The sequence below is a fragment of the Oreochromis niloticus genome, linkage group LG3, assembly GCF_001858045.2.
Source record: "Oreochromis niloticus isolate F11D_XX linkage group LG3, O_niloticus_UMD_NMBU, whole genome shotgun sequence".
NCBI lineage: Eukaryota > Metazoa > Chordata > Actinopteri > Cichliformes > Cichlidae > Oreochromis > Oreochromis niloticus.
Genome location: NC_031967.2, coordinates 44,229,132 through 44,235,195, shown reverse-complemented (window position 1 = coordinate 44,235,195; position 6,064 = coordinate 44,229,132). Strand labels below are relative to the sequence as shown.

Here is a 6,064-nt window from a genome sequence, read left to right as displayed (position 1 = left end):
CTTTCTAAACAAACGAAACCTTTTTGTTTTTTTGTCTCTTCTAAAAATAAATTTTAGAATTACAAATAATTATTTTATGTTTGGATCCAGCCTTGATCCAGTTTAACAGCTCACAGTGATCACATGTGTATAAATGAATCATCTTACCAGAGACGGTGACTCTGCAGCTGTTGGAGCCGCGGCCATAACCTGTGTCCACCTCACACAGGTACAGACCCGAGTCCTCAGTCCTGAGTCTGGACAGCTGGAGTCTGATTCGTCCTTCTCTGAGGGCGTCTTTGTCACTCTGGACTCGTCCTGAAAACTTTTCATCCTCTGAGAACTCAACACTGTCACGAAGACAATAAGTTAAGTGTTTATGGTCATTATTGAGTCTACAGAGGATGTTCAGTGCTGAGATGGACGTGTCTGGTTTGGTGGTGAACGTCCACTCCAGTGTGATGTTGTGGTTCTCCTCTGCCTGATAGGAGCTCTGTGTCACATCCACTACAAATGATCCTGTTGAGGAGACAGAGAGGAGCAGACACACTCACAGCTTTATACAACATCAGAACTCCTTTCACAGTGAGGCAGAGACAACACTGTCAATAATCACTGCTTTGTTGGTTGATTTGTTCAAAAAGATCAAACACACATCTACAAACTACAAAATCAACAACAACAACAATCTCATGAAGTTCTGCTGTGACAAACATGGAAACAATGATTTTTCCTCAGCATGAAGGAAATAATGAAACCATCAGAGAGCTGTGCTGCAGGACGCCTTTATTAAGGCCATTAATAGAGTTCATTATTAGTTACTTATTAAAACAAGATCAACTAAATAAAACAATTATCGTGTTTCATTGTTCTTGGATCAGTTTCTGATTTTGAACTAAAGAGTTACTTAAACTTGAATAAATCCACTTTGTTTCCACAGTCAGTGAGATGAAGGTGATCTCAGTACTGACCAAGATAACTGTGATGATGATTTTGTTTCCATGACTTTCATCATGAATCTGTTGATCAGACTTATTCAGTCTCTCTGCAGTCAGCACAGTTAAGCAGCCACAGTTTGACCATCCACCAAAATCTAAAGTCAATTTAAACAGCTCACAGAAAACTTGATTCACTGAGAGGTTTTGAAATCATGAAGAAGAAACTGGATGGTTGTAATTTACATGTGAGCTCTGAAAACATGTCACATTAGAAGGATTTCAGCCTGTAAGCATCCACAGCAAACATCCACTCCCACTGAGATCTGCTACATGATAAATGAACACTGATGACATTTTAACTGTGTCCCTCCTGCAGATGGAGCTCAACATCAACTAATAACACAGATGTTACTTTAAACATTTCTCAGCTCAGTTTGGAAACACAGAGACTCTGAAACAGTTTCAGGATTGTCCTGCTGGAGAAACAAAGCAAAACTCTTCACTGTGAACATGAAAAATGAGGAAATATAAACCACTGTTTATGGTTTGAGCAGGATTTTCCCTTCTGCTTTTGTGCACAGACTGTTTACCCATCCATGTTTGTTTCAAACAAAGAAAAAATTAGGGGGAAGTTAAATTGTCTCTACTCATGTTCATGGGAAACTTGCTGTAATCTGACACTCTGTCTTCTCAGTTATTTTAAAAAAGAAACAAACGGTTTGTAAATTACAAATAGAAAGTAATTAGAAAGCATTAGAAAAGTCCCAATCAGAACTATTTTAACACATGAAACTTGATCAACAGAAAAAGTTTAGTTACCTTTAATGAAATTGAAAGAGAGGATAAAAATCCACAGAGAAAGAGAGTAAAATGACTCCATGAAGTCACGATGCTGACAGACAATGGACAAGAAAAAACCCAGAGTGAGTCTTCATTTGGCTGGTTGCTGTCCCCTCTTCACACGCAGCCTGCATATATAATGACTCCATTAAATCTCAACACACTAAAGAAGAAATATTCAAAGTGAATTTAATTAATTTCTCAAAATTTGAACCAATCAAATTTGATCAGAAGTGGTAGTCTATAAAGTGCTCCATGAAATCTCAACACACAGACATGAAACTCATATTTCTAGAAATATTTTTGAAAATAAACCTAAATGTCAGTGTTAAACAGATTTAAGTTCTTCCTAAAAGTGCAGAACTTACCTGAGAAACATCATGTTTTCCGTTCCTTTTAGTTTCAAAGTGATTCGCTGACAGCCGTCATCACTGACACATCAAACAGCAGAGCAGAAATGTTCACAGTGAATTTAATTAATTTACCAACATGTGATTAAATCTAGTTGATCAGCTGTGATAGTCTGTAATCCCCACAGCTGCTAATGTGACTGAGAGTGATAATAAATAAAAGCTGTTTACCTTGAAAGCAGAAGAGCGAGTTTAAAGACACGACACAGATCAGTACAAGAACATAATGACTGTAGGACGGAGCTTTGACTCTGGTACCAACCTGCAGTTTATTGTTGAGCTGCTCCACCCACATTACTGCAACTGGGATTTGATTGGTTTGAATGTGGGACTGAGTGGAGTCTGCACTGAGAAACTTGATAATTTAATGGTTTTACTTCTGCTTTTTTGTTAATCTGTGTTGGTAAAAACACTTTGAGTAACTCAAACTGAAAGTACAGTAAGTTCAATGCATTGTGTTACAAAAGATGGAAACCTGTTTGTTCATTAATGATTTCTTGTTGGGTGAATGTCTGAATATAAAACATATTGATCTTGGACTTTGAATCCATTATGATTCATTTTTGATCATGTGCTTTATTATTCTTGTATCTGAAAACATGAACATGTGTGATTCACAGCAACTTAGAGAAACGTACCAGTCTGCTGAGTCAGTGAGGCAGAAATTGATTTCCTCACTCAGCAGACTCAAAATGTTCAATTGTGCAGGAGAGCACTGTTATTAGTAACTGAGCAAATGTGTGAAAGTTTCCAAACAAATGCAGAGTTCTGCATTGGTGATGTTTTTTATGCTGAAAATCAGCATCACTGTGTCTTAGATTATTGAAGCAAATAAAGTTTAATCCTCAAAACATTTGACCCTAAATGAAACAAACTGTAGTTAAATGACTTTGATGGCACCAATAATCTCCTCCTGTATGCAGTGATGGTGAATGTTTGGCGGTCATTTGCTGAAAGATCAGCTACAGTCTCAACAGGAATCCAGTTTCAGGAACTCACTTATTCAAACTACTACAGTCTACACTGCTATTTCTTCTTTCAGCAACAATTATTGAAGTGCTGCTGCTTTGCCTTTTTTTTCATTTGATCTTTCTGCGTTACTCTGGTTCAAGTGTTTTAGATTTTGAGGGAAATAAACTCCGAGAAATAAACACTGCTTTCTGTGTCATTTGCTGAAACAAATGAAAAGAGTAACGTTTCCAGTGACATAAATCTTGTCCTTCGCCTACAGATTGGACATATTCATGTGCAGATGTTCATTTACACAGATCAGTGATCTGTAATCAGTGACATGTTCCATCAAATCAAAGGACCTTCTTGCTTTGAGGCACTTAGTAACCACTGAGTCTATGGTATTATTAAATCTATTCTTTTTTTTTTCTTTTTTTTGACAAAACAAATATGACATTGGAGAATAGCTGTGTTAGAAGTAAAAATTTCAAGGGAGAAAAATGCTGTTAAAAGCTTTGGTAGAGGGAACTTCCCAAATGTGTTTCACTGTGGTGAAAAATGTTAGGCTTTTATTTTCTTGTTCTTGCAAAGAACCACAAACCAAAAAAATTGAGGAAGTTTGTCTGTAGTTTGTCCTCAAAGAGGAAGTTTCTTTGTGTTTCGTCCTCAAAGCTTGAGGAAGTTTTTTTGTACAAGAACCACATTGGATCAAAAACATCAAACAGTGCTTTTGATCATCTGCTCTTAAACCCCGGATGTTGACCAATCCTTAAGTCTTCCACTCTCAGCACTTCCTGTGACTCAGTGTTACAGCGTCACTAACAGCCTATATAGCAAAGTTAAATGCCACTCGTGACCCTGTGTTAAAATCTGACCATTAAACTAACATCGCAACAACACAACATCAGGGAGTGTAAGGAAGCAAGACAGAAACAAATGATGATGACAACACACACTATGATGGAGGTGTGGTGATTGAGAGCTTAAAAGCTTTAAGAGTACAGGAAACTAACTGTTCAGGTCATTTAAAACATCCATCCATCCATCCATCCATCCATCCATTTTCTTCCGCTTATCCGAGGCCGGGTCACGGGAGCAGCAGCCCAAGCAGACAAGCCCAAACCTCCCTCTCCCCAGCCACCTCCTCCAGCTTCTCGGGGGAACACTAAGGCATTCCCAGGCCAGCCGAGAGATATAATCTCTCCAGCGTGTCCTGGGTCTGCCCCGGGGCCTCCTCCCGGTGGGACATGCCCGGAAAACCTCACCCAGGAGGCGACCCGGGGGCATCCTTGTCAGATGCCCGAACCATCTCAGCTGGCTCCTTTCGATGTAGAGGAGCAGTGGCTCTACTCTGAGCCCCTCACAAATGGCCAAACTTCTCACCCTATCTCTAAGGGAGACGCCAGCCACCCTTCGGAGGAAGCTCATTTCTGCCGATTATAGCCGCGGTCTTTTTCTTTCGGTCACTACCCACAGCTCGTGACCGTAGGTGAGGGTAGGGACGTAGACTGATCGGTAAATTGCTTCACTTTTACACTCAGCTCCCTCTTCACCACAGCAGACTGGTACAGCGTCTGCATTACTGCATCCGCTGCACCAATCCATCTGTCGATCTCCTGCACCCTTTTACCCCGAGATACTTGAACTCCTCCACTTGGGGCAGGGTCTCGTCCCTGACCCGGAGTGGGCACTCCACCCTTTTCCGGCAGAGAACCATGGCCTCAGATTTGGAGGTGCTGATCCTCATTCCCGCTGCTTCACACTCGGCTGCAAACCATTCCAAGGCGAGCTGGAGGCCTTCACCCGATGAAGCCAACAGAACCACATCATCTTCAAAAAGCAGAGATGAGATTCTGAGGCCACCGAAGTGAAAGCCCTCCACCACTTGGCTGCGCCTAGAAATTCTGTCCATAAAAATTATGAACAGAATCGTGACAAAGGGCAGCCCTGGCGGTCCATCACCCACCGGACACGAGTCCAACTTATTGCTGGCTATGCGAACCAAGCTCTTGCAATAATTGTATAAGGACTGAATGGCCCGTAGCAATGGGCCAGACCAGTGGCGGAGCGGGTGGGGGGCTTACTGGGCTTAAGCCCGGGTTGTTTTTTCAGAAGCCCGGGGTCTTTTGGAGTGTAATTTTTTCATAGTTAGATGCCTGGCTGACAATTGTTAAAAACAAAAAACTACACACAATATTCGAAGCACATAGTGCACACTGTGGGAATTTACAACTGTGCGTAAATCCCCCCTAATATTGGTATGATCCGAGCTCAGACACTAAGAGGGGCGGGGCAGCTGCTGCCTGCCAGTGCGCTGTTGGAGAAACGGAGCGAGGCAGACAGGAGAACTGAAGTCTGACCAGGTACCAAAGCAAATCATTCATACTGTACAAATAATGTAAATATGACGGTGTATCACGAAAGATTGATATCAAACTGATCACTTGACCCATATTACGTTACTTGCTCTTCAAGTGAATCAACAAATGGTGAAATGAAAAGCAGAACAACAACAATGCTGTTTTTTTAGAGAGTCTTAGCTTACATGTGTGTTTATTTCATATTTTCAGTTGTTTCCCTTCACGGCTAAATACATCGGTTTCAGTAATGTACTGATATACAAGAATGGACATAAGGAGCTTCTTTCAAAGAAAAAACTCTGGTAGATGTTATTTTATATATTATGCTTTGTATGTTGTTCAGTATATCTATGCAAAACAAGAGGAATTTCAATACACAGCAGTATATTCACAGTTGAAACCAGATATTTACATACACTTTATGGAAAACACAAGAACATTTTTTTACTGTACAACATCAATTTAGAGTAAACTTGTTTTGTTTTGGATAAATAAATATTGAAATATCTTTTGAAATAGTTAAATGTCAGAATAAAGAGAGACAGAGCTGTCTATTTTAATCACTTTCATCAAATTCAGATAGTTT

At 40.3% G+C, this 6,064-nt stretch overlaps 1 long non-coding RNA gene across 1 annotated transcript; it reads right to left on the bottom strand.

Annotated features, from left to right (window-relative positions):
* Positions 1–407: 407 nt before the first annotated feature.
* LOC109198905 (uncharacterized) lies at positions 408–2,475 on the bottom strand. The gene is made up of 4 exons (XR_002059439.2): positions 2,339–2,475; positions 2,126–2,188; positions 1,737–1,885; positions 408–498 (listed from the first exon to the last, which is right to left on the bottom strand). It is a non-coding gene; the product is annotated as an uncharacterized LOC109198905 (long non-coding RNA).
* Positions 2,476–6,064: the final 3,589 nt, after the last annotated feature.